Source organism: Vidua chalybeata, chromosome 1, assembly GCF_026979565.1.
Source record: "Vidua chalybeata isolate OUT-0048 chromosome 1, bVidCha1 merged haplotype, whole genome shotgun sequence".
Lineage (NCBI taxonomy): Eukaryota > Metazoa > Chordata > Aves > Passeriformes > Viduidae > Vidua > Vidua chalybeata.
Window position 1 is genome coordinate 115,298,465 of NC_071530.1, and position 17,982 is coordinate 115,316,446.

At 38.2% G+C, this 17,982-nt stretch overlaps 1 protein-coding gene across 4 annotated transcripts in view; it reads left to right on the top strand.

The window, feature by feature from the left end:
• Positions 1-17,982, top strand: part of FAM110B (family with sequence similarity 110 member B) — a 117,394-nt gene that overhangs the window by 26,171 nt on the left and 73,241 nt on the right. For all 4 annotated transcript variants that reach the window (XM_053938565.1, XM_053938559.1, XM_053938553.1 and 1 more), the window contains one exon: positions 3,786-3,916. The gene's annotated coding sequence lies outside the window, so the exon portion shown is untranslated. The remainder of the gene's footprint in view (positions 1-3,785; positions 3,917-17,982) is intronic.

Consider the following 17,982-nt stretch of genomic DNA (forward strand, 5'->3'; position numbering starts at 1 on the left):
TGGACTTGGGGATCTGCTTCTAATTGGAGCTTTGTTTCAGAATAATTAATGTTTAGGAGATTAGTGCACTTTTGTAATTCTGCAAATGTACTGTAACTTTCCCTGGCAGTGGCTAGATAGCTGTGCTGAGCCAGAGTCTCTTAGTGAGATACTCACAGCTTCAAGAATGGCAGTAGTGAAACCTTGAAACTTTTAAAGTTGTTGTTACCTTCCAGTTGTCCAGTGGATGTAACTCTTGCTTGGAGAAATTAGCAGTATTTTCATCAAACATTACAGGGAGTAAGACTCCTCTTAGTATCTTATAGGTGTCTACTACACAATGAAATTTATTAGTGTTGATCTGAATTGGGATGAATACTTCTAACAACTGGGTATCACGTCAGAAAACATGAATGTTTTTCCATCTCAGAAGTAAAACCTTCAGTACTGGAAATACTTTTTACAACAAAAGAGTAATATAGAGTAATAATTAAAATAGTGGTGTGTGAAGTATGAATGTGTTAATGTTAATTGTGGGAATTGCCTGACTTGAGATTTTTCTGTATATCTTTAATTTGATTGCTCCATCTTTTCAGGGGCTTAATGCTAAATATGGGAACAGATTACAACTTAGTTTTATTGTTGATGTAGATAAAATAAGTCTGTCTGTAGGATCAGAAACTGCCAGAGTTAGAGGATATAGACCCTTTCTAACAAAACTCCACTAATGTTTCTGAAAATTGTGTTCTCTAAATTGACTGTATCTTTTAATTTAGGCATGATGTGAGATTTTTACCTGAAAATTATAAATATGTGAGAGTAGTGAGTCTGTACCTGCTGCCTGTGAAAATGTAGGGCCTGCATTACAAAGGTTGAATAATTTTTCACAATACACATTGCTAGATATTCCCTTGTTACTAGTTATGTATAAAGCTGAGGTCTTCTCCACCTCTTCTGCTTTGTTAAATAACTTTATTCTCTCACAGAGGTTTGGCTTCAGAGAGCATTCATATCTTTTTTTTCTGACACAGAAAGTATATCTTACTCATTTGAGTAGCTAGATTCCTCCAGCTGCCTAGTTTCAGTTTCCTGACTTACGCTTCTCCGTGACAGAGGTTAAGGTAACACCTTATCAAAGCAGCAAGTCAAGTCAAGCTTAATCATATGCTGCTGAGCTTCCATATCAGCTTATTTCTTTGTAAGGAAATCCTACATTTTTAAAGTCTTTAGTTTGGATTATGGAAACCTCATGGTAGACTTGAGTCAGGTTTGAAGGTTTAGATTGATAACTTTGGAATTATTAGAATAAGAAGGCCATTCATTCATTCATTCATTCACAAATCCTTCTAAATTACATTTGGCTTCTCTTCCATGAGATGTGTATTTTTGTAAGTATTAAAACTTTGATTTTATACTTAGCAAGAGAGGAAGAACATAGCAATTGAGGATGAAAAGTCCTTTCAGAAAAAAAAGCCCAGAAACTTGTTGATACTGGACAGCAAAGCAGGAAACTACATGTGTCATAAAAGGCTCCAGCTTGTTGGATAAAGGCTGAAACTCAGGATGTAGTCTATAAATACAAAACAGGTTCATAAAAATATTTATAAAGTGCAGTTCTGAGCACTTTAGAGAAGCTGACTGATAACTGTTCAGCTGTTTAATATGAATATGTTTGTACAGATGCATACACACACACAATACAGTACTTTCATCTTTAGACATGAATATATTCAACTCAGTTGAATATATTTATTAATATATTTATTTCCCATATGAGACTGGTAACATTACTAACACCATATTTTTTGCAGACTCTAAACCAGCAATTTAGTGGAGAAGCAGAAAGAAAGGGGCTGTAATTTCAACAGGCAGAAGGGAGGGAATTTGTGAAGCTGAATATTTACCTGCACACTAAGTCTCAACCTTTGTTCCCTACAGTATTTTGTCACAAGTTTTTGATTTTAAGCAGTACATCTAGCAGTCTTCTGGGGATTTTGGGGATGTCTTCTATCCTGACCAGTTGATAACTGTTAAAATTTGTCACTCAACTTGGAAATAAAAGTGTGTGTATTTGAACTTGCTCAGGCTGTTGGCCAAGCAACATGGCTGGAACAGATTTATTAGCTGCAGCTAATGACCATGTTCACTTTTTTCCCCTTGACTTGTCAAATATGAACTTACAGGGATCTTTTTGCCTACACAGTTGCTTTGGTTTTTAGACTGAAATGACCATAATTCAGAATTGCTGCTTAAAATACAGTAATTTGGATATCAGAATAAGTTGTAATAGTACAAGAGTGTGTTTCTGGATGATTGTCTGTTGTTGCATTTTGTTGTACTAAACAAGGCAAGGTTGAAAGACTTCTCTTTTTTTATTGCCAGGTTTTAAATTATTTTTTCTTTTACTGAATACCAGAATAACACTACTACAGCAGGCTCATACTAGCTGAGTAGCTGTAATGCTGTGTCACTCTGAATATGCTTATGCCTTCATCTTTCTCTTATTTTTTTCTAATTTTAAGTATTTGCGTGCAGATACCAATCTGTCTGAAATCCCCCCGTTGTTACTTGTTTCTGTTGTACAACTGTTTCAAAGGCAGTCTCCCAAGATGAGACTTCATCCACTCACCAACACAAACAAACTCTTATCTTCAGTGTACTGTTGTCAAGACCCAAACTCAGTCAGATTTGATGTCAAGACTCAAAGACTGTGAGTGAAGAAGTCTGAAGTAATTGGTGTGTGACTAATATTGCTGCCTGTTCGGCTTGTTAACAGTATGAGGCCAAAAATGGTTTCCTTGAACTTGTGCTTAAGCTGTTTCTGCATGTATTTTTGAGATTTTTTTTAAAGGAGCCCTGTGTTTCATCTCATGGTCTGTTACCTGACTGTAGTCCTGTTTCTAGAGTGAATAGCTGATTAGAAAATTAAAGTAATTTGAAACCACTCAGAATTGTTAGCTTAAAGAAAGCTGCTGTGCCATCTGCTTGTGCCATTAAGGGTGCTGGACCACATACTGTCAAATAAAACCAGACCACAGAAATCTCATGTACCCAAGTACTTTTCTGTGTGATTAGAGCTGGTCTTACATCAGGTGGCATTTTGAGGAAAAGAATATAAACAGGGATTTAGGTCACAGCTTGTAAACTACCAAATTCTGTATGGTTGTTTTGCATGTAAAAAGCAGTGGTGAAATGCATTCATTTCAGGAAGGCAATGTCATTTTCCTTCCTTTCTGATGGTGGAATTTAAGGATTTTTATTTTTTCTGAGCATAAGACAGTGTTTTGGAGTGGACTTTTAACAAGGACTGCTTTGTCACCTGGGTGGAGGTCATCTGCAGGGAGGCTGGGTGGTGTTTCTTGCCTGCAGGGGCACGCACAGGACTATATGAGTCCCTTAAGGAGATGATGATATGAGTCCCTTAAGATGATTTGTCACACTTGTACTCTTTGCCCTGAAGTATTTCCAATGCATGTCTCTGAGCAGTTTCAGTGTGGGGGAAATAAGAGAAATTCAGAATTGATACCTGTAGGTCACCTGTTAAATTTCAGAGCTTGGAGATTATGCTGTTGTGACTGGCAATATAAAGGCTAGAGACATCTATAGCTGACTGAATGCTTGTCCAGTATTGTTAAACACCTCTTTGCAGCCTTTTAAGTCTCCAAAATAAGATGTAGGATTCTAATATTGGAAATTTACATTATTTAAACCAAGATGTAGCCTTTAAGGACACTGTTCTCTTATCCATTCTAAAATTGTGGCTTTGATGATGAAGCTAAATGCCTTCCCTGTTGCTGTGTCTCCAGGCATTGCTGCAGGGAGCCTCTGGGAGTTCCGGGGTGAAGAGATCTGCCTTCATCTGGAGACCTCTGCTAAAGCTGAAGACATCCTAACGGGCCAGACAGCCTTAGCAGGAGTTCAGAAGTCTTACAGAAAGGTAAAGTGATTAATTTTTCAAGCAAATTTAATTGTCTGATACAATTCTCAAAATAAGTCTTTTTCTTCTTGTGAAATAAACACTCAAGAGCATCTCTCAGCTTTCTCCTTCTTTTCTGTGTATAGCTTCTTGCTACCTGATACAAATGTTGTAATAGCAAATTCTGGGGGAGGGGAGAGGAAAACAACACAATATGCATTGTAGGTTAGAGCCAGAAGTAATTCGTTAGATTATTAGTAGGAAGATACATCTACAGTTCTTTGTTGGCAAGGGAACAGGCTGTTTCTGAGCTCGACAGCATGCTCTGTTTTTAGAAACATATCCCACTTCAAGTTCCCCATTCAGAGCTCGCTTTGAGTGGCCACAGAAATATGGAAACACTCTCTGGTATCTTCAGCAATGGGAGAAGAATGAGGTTGGTATATGATGATTTTCCGTTTATCAGCACTGTGATAATTTCTTAGCATCCACAACCCATTCTTGCTTATACAGGATAAATACTGATAGAAGAAAAGGACATGTGACCCCAAAAACTTTGTCGAACTCATCAATGTTACAGTTGCACACATTTAGGGAGATTTGACTATTGCCATGGTTTTGTTTGCCAGAGTTTTGAATGTAGTGATAATATATTCAGGATCTTTCCTTCAAACCAACAAGATTAACTGAATGAAGTGTAGAGAGTTGGCTGAAAAAAGTGAGTAGTAGTGGAAATGTTTCCTACAGATTTATTTAGGATTGAATGTAGGTGCTTCTAAAGTTCTGTCAACTTCTCCATTTTAAAAAGCTACCTGTTACAAGGTGCTAACTTCATTGTTGGAAAGCTTCTTAAAGGAATATTTCTTGATTCATCTGAGAAGAATTGCAGATTTTTCTAGTTAATCCTTTATTGATCTTAATTTAGACTGAAATTGGAGCTCTGAACTAGACCTAAGTTCATTTTCCTTCCAACCATGGAGTAAAATCAAAATTGGTGTTAAGTTCTCCCATTAGCAGAGTCAGTGCTTCAACTCACAACCTTCCCTCACGATCTGCTGTACACATCTGGGGTGAGTGCAGTAAGCACAGTTAGGCCCCCTCATCCCTTTGCTGCACCGTGCCCTCTCTCTTTGCTTCACATTTCTTGGATTTCGGCTGCATGCATGTTTCTCCAGTCCACTAGCAAAGTCATCTTGGACAACTTGATATCTATTCAAACCCTGACAGAGCAGAAAAGCTGCTGCTGATGGTTGCAAAGTTATTTCAAACTGAAGACAAAAGACCCATCCAGAAATACTTATCTCTGTAATGATTCCCTTTGTCACATTTGCCTTAAGAGTACACAAAGCAATAGGAGTTGAGGTAACCATAAGTTACAAAGACACAGCATCTCTTCTGGGAGTTACTTAAAAATTTATTTCTTTCTGAAGTGCAGATTTTTATGCATCAAGAGAGTAAAGACTTCACAGAAGGTATCCTCATAATCCCATGGGATGCATGGATGTATCTAGGTGGGATGGTGGTTAGGTTTCAAACACAGCAATGTTATTGTAGTGGTGGGTTTTGGTGCTGCACAGCATCCATGAGTGAAATGCAGCCTTGAACACTCTCACTGCTTCCAACGAGGCAGTTTGTTCTGTGCCTCTCTGTCTCGTTTCCCTTTGTTGGAGGGGTTTGTTGCTAACTAGAAACACATGATATGAGACAGCCAAATGTTCTGGTGAAAATCAAGGACACTTCATAGCTGTGAAGATTTTATATTTGCCCTAGATTCTTTTTTTTTTTCCTTTTCCTCATTGATGCAGCTGTAAGTGTTGTAAATTATATGAATAATTGATCAAGGAGTTCTTGTTACCTCAAATCATGTTATGGTTATTGCTTTTTAGAACTGTGCTGCTCTTTGTTGTACTACAGCATTGCTCCTGTTCTGTGTGTGTGGTTTTTAGAGCCTTAAAGTTTTCTTCTGCTTCTGACCCTTTGCTCTTCCCATCTTTCCCCTTCTCTGCAAAATCGTGTTTTTTCTGCTTCAGTATATTCTGTGATCTAAGTGAAAAGCAGAGTACTTTTTAATCAACAGCAACACATTTTAAAAACCCTTCCCAGCCCTGGGAACTGTGCAGTGCTCACATCTGGTTTCACATAAGCATGAATTGCTGGCTTCAGAAACACGGAGCATGTAGTCCTTGCCACAGAGTTAGCTAAAGTGTTCTGTAACTTGAAACTCTATTTGAAATAAAAACAAAATTGTATAGCTTCTTTACCATGCTAATGGAAAACATTTAATTTGCTTTTTTCAAGCCAACCAAAAGTATGACGCAATGCTGCTCAGGCAGATTTTTACAGTGCCTTTTCTTCCCTAGAAATCAATACAGCTTGGAGAGGCTGCTGTGGGAGCTGGCTAGCTGACTGCAGTCCAGCTGCATTCAAATGTAAACTTCTGTACCACAAACTAAAACTGGTGATTTTGATTTATTCAGGCATCACTGTATCTCTAAGATTGTGGTGTTGGATTTTATTCTTTGCTTTATTGCTATTAATACTTGATTGGATTTCAAAATAGCAGGTTCAGTGGGCTTACGATTTTTTTTCACAAAATCATTCAGTGATTTTCTACGTTTCCTGAATTACAGTACTTAGGTCTGTGGTATCAGCAAAAGCAGATCTACATACATGGCCATGTGTGCCTTTCAGTGGAGTCTTCCCCCCCCCCACTTAAAAACAAACAAAAGAAAGTGCAACATAAAAAAGCAGTCCCTCATTAAGTGTGAGCATTAAGGGCTAGCATAACCATTTTCCACTTTGCACAGAATAAGCCCTGAATATTAAATGTTATTTGATTTCTCTCTTGCTAGAAGAGGTAAAATGCAAGAGTTCTTTGTGTGAGTCCAAAAAAAGTTTTTAGAGGACAACTGTGGGGTTTTTTCATAAGTGAAGCCAACAGTGCAGATTTTCATAGTACACCAACTCTTTTGCCTTTGTTTCCTTTCTGATTCCTCACTGTCTCCACTAATAGCTCTGACTTTATTTAAACTCTCCAATATAAGAAGCTGTTGATGTTTCTCTCCTTATTTTTTTTTCCTTAATGGCTCTTCAGTCTTGCTTAAGAGCTTTACTTCTGGCAGAAGGTCTTCTCTATAATGGCCCTTTGGGATCCTTGGCACTACTTTTCTCCCTGAATGCTGTATTTCTTTGGGAAGTCTGTCTCTGGTGGTCTGTGTCCCAGTCATGCTTAGTTCTACCAGAAGGAAAATCACAACTTTATTGCTAGTTTGCCAAAAGGACATTTCATCTCTTTTTAAGAAGAAAACTTCTACTTCCATTTCTCATGCAACTGTGATCCAGACTTTTTATCCTCCAGCCATTTTTCTCTCATATACTTCACAATCTCATGGTGAATAAACAGCTTGAGAAGACAGTATAGAGAAATTGAGGTCTTTTTTGCAGGGATAGCTTGGGATGTCACGAGTTAGCAGAGAGGCGCAGACATATTTTGGAAATACGTTTGGCCCATAGGTTTTCTGTTTGACTGTTCCAAAGTTGTTGTGAGCATGAAAGGTCTGTCATTACAGTTTTCCTTTTGCCATTTTCCCTGCACTAGCACTGGCAGTCCAGGCTGGAGTATGCCATAAAGACTTCTAAAGCTACACTTTGAATAAAGCTTACATTTACTACAGAATATTTGCTTTGCATGGTTACAGTACAAGCACTGTATTCCTGTGTAAACACTGTAATGAAGTTGTTAAGAAGAAAAGAAACACTTACAGCATTTGCACTAAAGTTCATGGAGCATGAGATAGCTGCACTTAGGATGCTGGTACTTTGAAGGGATTAAAAAAGGCTTCTCAGAAATAAACACAAATAACATTCTGAGACTAGCAAAACAGTATGCAAGTGATGAGAAGAATGGCACTAATTATTATGTAGAGAATAATCTGATTTGAAATGCCACAGTGAAATCCACTTTATGATCTGACCTTCCTACATATGAATTGAAAAGCAGGAAAAAGTACAGGGCATGACCTAAAAATGGTAGTCTGGAAGCTTCTTTATGTATGTTGGGTCTTATTTTTGTCTAGCCTGAAATGTAGTTTTTCCTCTTGAGTCAAACCTGAATAAACTGGTTTGAGTGTTGATGTTGTCCTCATGGTTCCAGCTCTGCCAGACATAGCTACTTTATTTTAAGAATTGTTCTTACTTGGAATTTGAAGTCTGCTGGAAACAGTATTGTCAGGAGGCTGCAGTCTTGCTGTTAAGAAACTTAAATAAGATAAGGCTAATCCTATTGTATGCTTCTACTTTCAGAGGTAGTATAGAAACTTGCCTTTCCCAGTTAGGGCACCATACCATTCACTACCTGCTTTATGGGATTTCTCTCCCTTTTTTTTCTGAATGGCTGGCTTGGCTAGACATTAATATTTAAAATGTTTCACACAGTTGTAGATGGCATTATACTGTGCCAACTTTCAGATTTACAAAAAAATAAACCAGCTCTTGTTTTCTACAAGTCAGAGAAGGTGAGAGAAAATAAATTCACATATGGTCTCTTTGATTGTGCCAAATTTAGGTTTCTTTTATACAGGATGTTTAAATTGTTTAATTTATGTATTAGTAGAGATAGAGTAAGGGTTAGATTACTGAATACCTGTGAGCTTTTGCTGAGATGATTTATAAGTTTCAAAACCAGAAACTCTTTGCACATAGTAAGAATTTTTGTATTGTCATTTTGGATTGGTGCTGAACCAAACTTCATTATCCTGCTTCAGGAAGAGATAGTATTGGCTATTAAAAAAAAACCCAACCAACAACAATCAAATTTAAGAATTCTCCTACAGGTATAGAAGGATATTCTACTTCCAATATTTGTTCCTATCTTGATCTTTTGCATTTAGAGAATAAACTGCAAAATTACTTCAGAATGAGGTTATCTTTTGAGTTGTCTAAATCAGCCTTCGGTTTCTTAAAACTTGCAGCATAACAGATGATTTGTAGAGAATTAGGCTGTCAGAGTACATGTTCTTGAAGTAGGTTGGTTTAGAGAAGGCACACTTTTAGGCTCTTCTAAAAATTAGTTAGTTTGTAAGTCATTTAATCTTGGGCAATGGTTGGATGTCTCTGTGTGGGTAATTAGCAGTTGTCTCTTCTCCTTTCTTTTAAAGGACCTGAAACTTTTATAAGACTGGATAGTTATCAGTAGGTTTTGACTCACTGGAAAGATCTAGATTAAGAGCAGAAACTTTTTGTTCTTAAAACAGCAGCTGACTTGCTGTGTGCCCTTGGGCATGTCCTCTTGACTTCCTTGCACCAGTTTACCATTGTACCTACTGCTATTGCCACCACCATAAAGTTCTTTGTAAGCCTGTAATCAAAATACAGTTGAAGCTGTTTGTTATTCTGAGTGTACTCAACTTCATTTGCTATGCAGTTCTACATATGGCAGTGTTAAGTGCAGAGGAATTATGCAGTTTATTCTGTAAAGAACTTACACAACATAAAACCACCTTGTGCAACCTGTATTATAGTAAAGTAGATTTGAAAAAAAAAAAAAACCCACATACAGTTTTATTTTGGATTTACCAGAGTATAGAAATACTGCTAGTGAGGGATAAAGCTCTTTGGTTAAAAATGGGAATGCTATAAGAGTTCAGAGGGGAAAAAAAATCTGTCCTAGAAGGCCTACGTGGCAGTCTTAATTTGCCTGAGTCTTTAGCAGAGGTTTTCCACTTCTGTTTCTGCCAAGTAAATTAAATTTATGAAGAGAAGCTAAACTCCAAGGGTTGGACTGTAAGTATCGTTTGACAAGGTTAATGTGGTGAAGCAGAATATTGGTAATAATGAGCTGACATTTAACACTGGACCAGCTGAGAGATCCTTGTGTTCCTACGTAACGTGAAGATTGAGTGTCCTGTAAGCTTATTGTTTTATGTTTTGTACTTTCTTTTGCATGCATGCCAGGACATGCTCTGGGAAGAGGCATAAACTTTTTTCCTTTTCTCTTTCACAAATACATTTCTTTCCTGTCTAGAGCTGGAAAAGAGGAGCACAAGAGGGGTTTTGTTAAATACAGCAAAATCTAATTACAGCTTGATTTAAAGCCACATTCACACAATGGCTGAGGGGTGAGTTCACTTCCACAAAAACAAACTTGTTGGCTTCCTACTGTGCATTGGGGAATGTGAAGATGCATGTCCTGGAGAGCAACTGCCTCCCTCTGCTGGCACCAGCTTTTCTTACGCTGTGCTACAGCCCTGCTACATGATATAAAAATACAACTGTACTCCTATGCAAAAGAACAGTGATGCATGAATTCACTGGTGTGTGCTCATCTCACTGGTTTTGCCGCAGGTAATACATGGGACAGTGCGTGTTCCATGTGATAGGGCTGTTGTCTGTTTTCTATCAGTAGAAACCTTGTTCCTCTAAAGGATGGATTGTTTCCTCCCATATGTATCGTGAACAGTTACGTCCCTGGTGGTTCAAAGGGAAATGTGGGTGAACAAACTACATTTTCTTGCCATTGTGGTTTTCACTCAGTGAGCACCTCTGGAAAATGCAAGATTACATTTTGTTTGCCTGCTGAAGTAGCTGAAAATGTGTTTTTCTTTCTTCAACTGGTTAAAAGTGTTCTGTTGTTCTTTTAACTCAATTTCTCAGATGACAAAGTTGCACATCTCCAGCTTACTGAAATTTCATAATTTGTAGTATGTTTTTCACTTCCAGGGATACCTTTTGCTCAAGAACCCCATCCATCACAGGTGGTTTCATAACAGCAGCTCATAGTTAAGACTATGGTCTTTTTTCTTCCCTCTTTTCTGGCTGATGACTGCATTTTTAGCAGTTTTTTATTATTGAATTTGCACTTTATGCTGCTACTACTCCTTCCATTTCTGCTGCTCTAGTTCATAAGAACTAGAATAGCAGAGTTTAGAGGTTAAGTGTATGCACTGCCACTATCTAGAAAAATGAGGCTCAGTAGAGGTAGAAGGTGGCTGCTGGTGAGACTGAAGTTGCTCTGTGCTCAGCAGCATTGCTGAGCCCCATGCTGGGAAGCTTCTGAGTGAAGAGATTTGTGGTAGCAAGAGGCTGGGGCAAGTGGGTTGGTGTACATGGGAAGTCTTGAGGAAAGAGGAACAGGTGTAGGGTAGGTGGGGGGAGGGAAGGCGTCACTGATATTCACAGAAATGAAGGAGGGACAACAAAGCTTGCCCAGAAGAAAGCACTGCAGACACACTGGTGGAGAGGCAAAAGTAGAGATGGAGGGCCTAGCATGGACAGCATGTGGAGGGAGATATGGTCCTCTGAGCTGTGTCTTTGAAGCAGGGTTAGTGTTGCAAAGTCCAGAAAAGAAGAGGGATACAGATCTGGAGAGTGCTTGTGAGAGAAGCAATGAAATGAGAGAGTCTGGCAGGGTATTTCTGGCTGTGAAAAAATCACCCAAAATTGTCTGTCCGCCCAAGAATTGGCATGCCAGCATGTGAAGAAGTGTAAAGTCGCAAGAGGCGGAGAGAAGACAGGACAAGATCTTGTAAGATGAATCGTTCTTTCACCACTAGAATGATCTCCTTCTTTCTTTTGTTTGGTGTCAGCTCATTTCACATTTCTCAGAGTATTTCAAACACAGCCATTTTATTGTGATTCTGGTAAACAATATCTGAAGTTGATGAAGGGGAAAAAGAGGACCACAAAGCTTGCTGTGATTCTGAGGGAGCTCGGTGAATGAGAATCACATCTCTATGTATAGTTCTATACAGTTGCACTCCAAAGACTATAAGAAAGTCTCTTTACCATGAAGTCATACCCAGGGAACTCTGTCCTTCTTAAGTCTTAGAATTTTATTCAGTTTGCACAAATGTTTGTAAACAGCAGATCACCATTTCTTGCTGCTTCTTGAGATATTTCTGGACTTTATTTGGGCCTTGCTGGAGTTCCATTATTCAGTGTTTTGCATTTTCCAGAGAATTAGTCATGTGAAGGTCACCAGCTGCAGAAAGAGAAATAAGTTGTCTTTTTCAGCACTGTTTGTCTGCTTTGTATGTGGCCTTCAAAGCTTAAGGTGTCCCAAACTGCAGCCTTTTCCATCATATAATGTTGAAGTTCTGACCTAGTAGTAGGAGGATGAGCATTCATCAAGATAAAAAAGCAGTCAGGTCTCACAGTAGTCTTCTCCGAGCCAATACGGTGAAGAAAATGCTTATGGGAAGGAGAATCTTTGAGCACATTTATGAGTGTCCAGGGGTCAGAGTCGGTGTTTGTTTGGCTGCCCACAGGAGAATAGTGGCATTCACACTGCAGTACAGTGTCCAGTGAAGTACTCATTGCCACAACCCGTGTGGTCCGTGTTCTTTGTCTCCCAGGTGGCTCTGGGCAGTCGCTGCTGGAAACCACACAGGTACCTAAAGGAGTTCTGTGGCTTTTGCATTGTCTCATGTCAACCAGAAATTCTGCAGCTGGTTTCTCAAGAGGAGATGACTTGAAGGGCAGAGGTATATGGATTGCCTCTACCTTTTCTTCTTTTTTTATTATTTTTTTATTGTTAAATGCTTACAAAAAACCAAAACAAACAATCAACAGTTTGATAAGATTCCAGCTGCTAGTCAGTGTTGATATGCAGAAGCGACTTGGTATGAGTTGCAAGCTTTGCTCTTTTCGAAGCTTTTCTTTCAGCTGTGACAATTGTAAAGTTATTCTCCTAGGAGTTGCTCAGATCTTCCACCGTCACCCCTAGTAACTGAATTGGCTAGGTGTTCCTGTGGTTTCTTTGGTGGATACATGTTCAGAGATAATGACATTTTCAGCTGTATTAATTATCAGAGGTACACCGTCAAAATACAAGGTATGTGATCTTATTACTTCTCTGAAACAGCCATAAAACCTAAAAACAACCAAATCCTGGCCCTTGTAAAATTTTTGTAAGGAAGATAAATTTATGAAGAAGGATATTCCAAAAACATGTAGTATATGAGAGAGGTTGTTTTCTTTGTTCTAATTACATTGGATCTTCTCTCTGTTTTAAAGAAATTTAACTCCTGCGGTGAATCTAATTTTTATTTAACAAAAAAGATTTTGGGGCCCTGTCCAAGTAAGAAAGTTTACAGAATTGAGGCATTGGGTGGCATACCCCTCCTATTGCATCCACTAGATATGGTTGCATAAGGGACTTAATGTACCAAATGTGGCCAGTAGATCAAATTAATCAATTGACTGCTGATCTTGAGTGTTAAGTGCCCACTGTGGATTATTCACTGAAGCCTGTTTAGCACTGACCAGTGGTGATATGGGGCACTGAGCTGTTCAGAAGGCTGCGTGTTTTCTGCACCAAGAACTCCTGCACCTCTCCTTTGTGGAGCAAGCAGCTCCCTTTATCTGCAAGGTTGTGAGCCATAAGTGAATTTCCATTGGAGGACCTCAGTCCTAGAATTGTACCACTGTCATTGCCAGTTCTGGAGTTGTCTGCCAACTTACCAGAAGTTGCATCATGGCACCAAGTATAGCTTTTAAAGATAGTCTATATCCTTTCATAAGGCCAGCTGATGTCATGGTGGTGATAGTGGGTGATCCAGAATTACCTGCTCTGCAGTAAAATTAAATGTTTCCACCTAGACCTGTTTCTTAGAAGGTGTGTTGAATGAAACAAATCTCTATTTATTTTTTTTCCAGAGGAACTGGTACTAGGCTCTGTGATCTCTTGAAGTCCGAAGAGTACAAAGAATAGAAAATAAATTCTCTGTCAACTCTTTTGTGGCTGATTCTATTTTCCACTGTTGTCCCTGAGTCCTCCTACAATGACATAGTGTAATGAGAAGAGCTTGTTACTCCCAACAATAAGCAAGTTTCTTATTAACAGACTTCTTAATAGACTTAAGTATAAATACTTGTGCTCGATAAATAGGCAATTTAGAAGCTAAGTCAGCTTTCCCTGATTTGTATGTGTCGACATCTTCAAAATAGTTTTCTGATCTGTAAAGTATTTTCCAGAAAGAAACATGTTTTTGCATAGATCTCTTTAATACTGTTTAACAAACAAAAAAAAGTTAAAAAAAATATAATTGTGTCTCTTTTATTGCTGCTGCCTGTTGCAGACACAATTTGTAATTTATACTAGGTTAGGTGCTCTAAGCTTTCAAAGAAGTGAAGTATTTTCTCCTGTGTCATATAAACAGTATTTGATCAGAAGCACCCAAGAGTGAGCCACTGAAATAAAGAAAGACCAAAATACATTACCTCAGCAAAAAATCAGTAATTTCAATGTGATTTAAATTGTCTTTATGTGGAACTGTTTGGCATTAAAGTGTAATCAGTCCGATTTCCAAGCTTGCTACATTCACATCAGTTGTAAATGAAGTCTGTTGCCTGTGGATTATTCCTGTAGGGTTTTGTCTTCTGTAGAGCTTTCTGTTTGTCATCCCTCTTCTCTGTGTTCTACTAACAAGAACAGGTTCAAAGAAATTAATAAATCTATATAAACAATGCTTACTTTGTGACTGTTTCAAGTTGCATCTTAATAAGTCATTTCTCCAACATCCTTGCAATGCTCATTCACTTTTTTCACTGCAATATGTTAAATGAATGTAATGTAATGAAAATGTTGACTCACCTGAATGATGTCTCTGTTTTCTTTATTGTCTAGATCAGATTGCAAGATAATTTTAAATTACAAGTTTTAGATCACATTTCCTTGGACAATTGCTTTTGATTATTCTAAGTTACTGCACTCACCTATTTAAGTCACAGTCAACATTTTAAATGTCAGTGTTAAGGAAAGCAGGAGACAGTGTCCTAAGTTATGTTTGCTCCGTATCTTATTAACTTAATATTTTGAGTCTCTTCAAATTAATGGTAATCCTTGTATTAAAAAACTTTGTATAAAGGAAATTGATTTATCTTGTAACAAAAAATACAGGTAATCTTGGCAAGGGGGGTGGGGCAGAAGGGTTCTGTGAGATGTAGCCTGGATATGCACATAGTGTAGTCTTCCATTCTTTCTAGATTTCATGACAGCAGCCTTTAATTTTTGAATGCTTTAATTCTAGTGCAAGTACTCAAATGACTCACCAGTTATCTAAAGCATCAGGTAACTATACCGATCTTTAGCTTTGTTCTATCTTCTTATCCTTGTTTCTATCTTCATTTTCTCAGTGGTAGGCTACAGTGAGTTTAATTAATGTTTAGAAAAACAAAACCCCAAAACAATGTGGGAAGTGTTCCCAAGTGTTCTCACGAATACAGCCTCTGCAGGCTTTCTCTTGGGAGGGTCAAGACATATGGAGGATAAGTTCTCCTTCTCCTTTCACAGTACCTTCAAACACAACATAACTTGACCCCAGCCTGCCAACAGACTGCACTTTTCAGGTGGAGGAGATACTATTTTTTAAGAAGAGATGTCTTCTCTCTGCTACCTGCAGTGGTGCCTTCATTTTGGTGGTTGGTCTTTGCCAAGGCATGACCCTGGCCTTAGCTACTTTCCTCCTCCACTGAGGAATTGCTGTGTGCCACAGAGTGAGGTATTTAACCATGGTAAGGGGGTCAGCCCTTCTAGCTAGTCCTATCAAAGTGCTGAATTGCAGGGGTTCAGACAAGAAATCAATACTCTTTTTCCATCTGATTGCCTCGAAGACTATATAAATTAAATCTGTCTGTCTGTAAAAATAGTTATGTCTACACTACAAGCAATACAGTTGGTAAGTATGAGCTGCTGCTTGTGTTGCTGCTGGGAAGGATCTTGCCTGGATAGTTTTGTTTTCAAAGTAGTTATTGGTAAGTTCCCCTGAGCTTTGTAATAATGAGATGCAAATAATCTATACAACAATGACAATTCTGCTGTTTTCCTCACAAGTTGTGTAGATCTGCCTGCAGCAGGCTTTGCAAGTTGATGAGGTGAGTGAAGATATATTGCCACCTGGGAGGCATCCTTTGTTTTCTGGAGTTCTCTGCCTATTAATACCTTTTATGTGTATTTTTGTTGCCTTTTTCTTCTTTGACACATGTTTTTTTGATTTCCTTTGGTTTTGTTGTGTTTAGGCTTTTTCTGACACAGTGTACTTCTCAAGTGCAGACATGCATCTCCTTCACCACCAGCAGCTTCTACAGATTTTAGAGTTTATTTTATAATATCCAGGCTAGATCACTTATCCCCAGTTAGTTAGTTTTGTATTTTTATTTACTTGAGGAAATTATCTGTAAGTTCTGCCAAACGTTAACTCAGCTGCAGTAAGGCTGGAGGAGTGTTATGGGTTGGGAGACACAAGATGTGGTAATATATAATTGGGAAGACTTTAATGAGTCTCTGGTTTTACTCCAAATTTTTTCTTCCACTAGTTTTGGGAATTGAAATAACCAGTATACAGAGGCACAGCAAAATGATGTGAATACTGCAAAACGTGCTAGATAATTTCTAAACTTTTCCTTTATGCACTCTTAGGTCTCTGAAAGTCAATTTAAGTCCCAAGTTCTGAATGTATACAGACTTCTGAAATAGTTTTTTGCTCTAACTTACAGTGTAGGATTTTAAAAAAGAAATAGTACATCTAATTTCGTTGGGTTTTAGTCTCATTTTATTGATGTGATGCAAAGCAATAGTAGAAGCTACTTTTACCTCATATAGTGTACTAGTTTACCACAATAATTTATTATATCTGGAGTACCCCAAGAGAAAATGAGCCTTCTAAATTCTTCCCAACATCAATATGTCAAAGCTGTTTTAGTTTGTTTTAAATGAAACAGATATGGAATTATATCAATGGGGAAGTTATATGTACTCTGAACAGCTTGAATACTGTAAGTGAGATAAATGATTAGATTTTTGCAAGCTAGCCGTGCAGATGTTGCAGCCTATGGGCTGAATGATCAGCATGAGAACTCAGTACGATGTGCGGGGTTATTCACATTGCTTCCACTCAGTCCTTCCAAATAGGAATATTCATGCTAGTGAGTGGGATGTGGTGGGATTGCCAGCAGCAGTCCAACTGAGTATAGAAATTACGGCATTTTTCAAGTTCTGCAATTTTTCATACTTACGCAGTTTCTGTTATAGAATACAAATAACAAGTACAGTGAAGTTGGTGTTAAACACTTAGGCAACTCTGAAACTTGCTAATGTTTCATTTTTCTAGCAGCCCTTTTACTGTGGTTATGCTGCTTATGTTTTGACTACAGACTACTGGAATTTGCTTTGAAAATATCAGTGTCTTTTTTTTTTTTTGAGGATTACTTTTGGAGCAGCTTCTTCTATAAATTCTCATTCAGGCAAGAAGAGACTTTCTTGGCTCATGTCAGTAAGACTGCATTGTTGTAGAACATGCAGGAGATAAATATTTGAGACTGATTGAAATGTCCAGTTCTGACTTCACTTAGTTTTGAGTGCTCACCTTTTGATATTATCTTCCCCTGTCTGTACCTACTTTCTGTAGGGACAAAAAGGGTTCCTGTTATGCTGTTAAGGTTATGTTGTATGGGATTACTGATTGCCCTTCCTACTTCTCATATGTTTAGGACTTTAAGACTCACTGCTGAGAGTCATCCACTTGATGTAGTGGAAAATCAATGATCTCAAAAATGCACTGAGCTTCACTGGATACATTATTAGAAAAACTGAGTTATACTTGCTGAGCTATACTTGTATACAAACTGTATGTGAGTTTACAGTGAAGACTAGGTTCAGGCCTGGAACCATTACTCTGATTTTTCCTAATCTTATGTTGATATAAATTCTTGACAAAACAATAAATGCCCACTAACATGATGTGTGTGTAAGCAGTGTTAAATTACAGTGCCTGTGAGATGAAGGCTGTTATGTATTTGCAATTTGCTTAATTTAAAGCTGAAAATTCTAATGATTGTGCTTTTAGAAACTTGTTCTGGAAGTGCAGTGGAGTTGCATCTGGGACAAAGGTCTGAAAGGTTCCGTCCGGTTTGGGCACTTCATAAGAATTGCCACCTGAAGAAATTCTGGTAATTGACACCAGTTGTATTACAAGTGGTGACTTATGTGAGACTACTATGCCATGCAGATGTGTGCTTCTGGGAGATTGGGCACCTTTTTTTTTCCTCCCAGGATTAGGAAAGGAAGAAAAGGCCTGCTGCTTTGCCCAAGA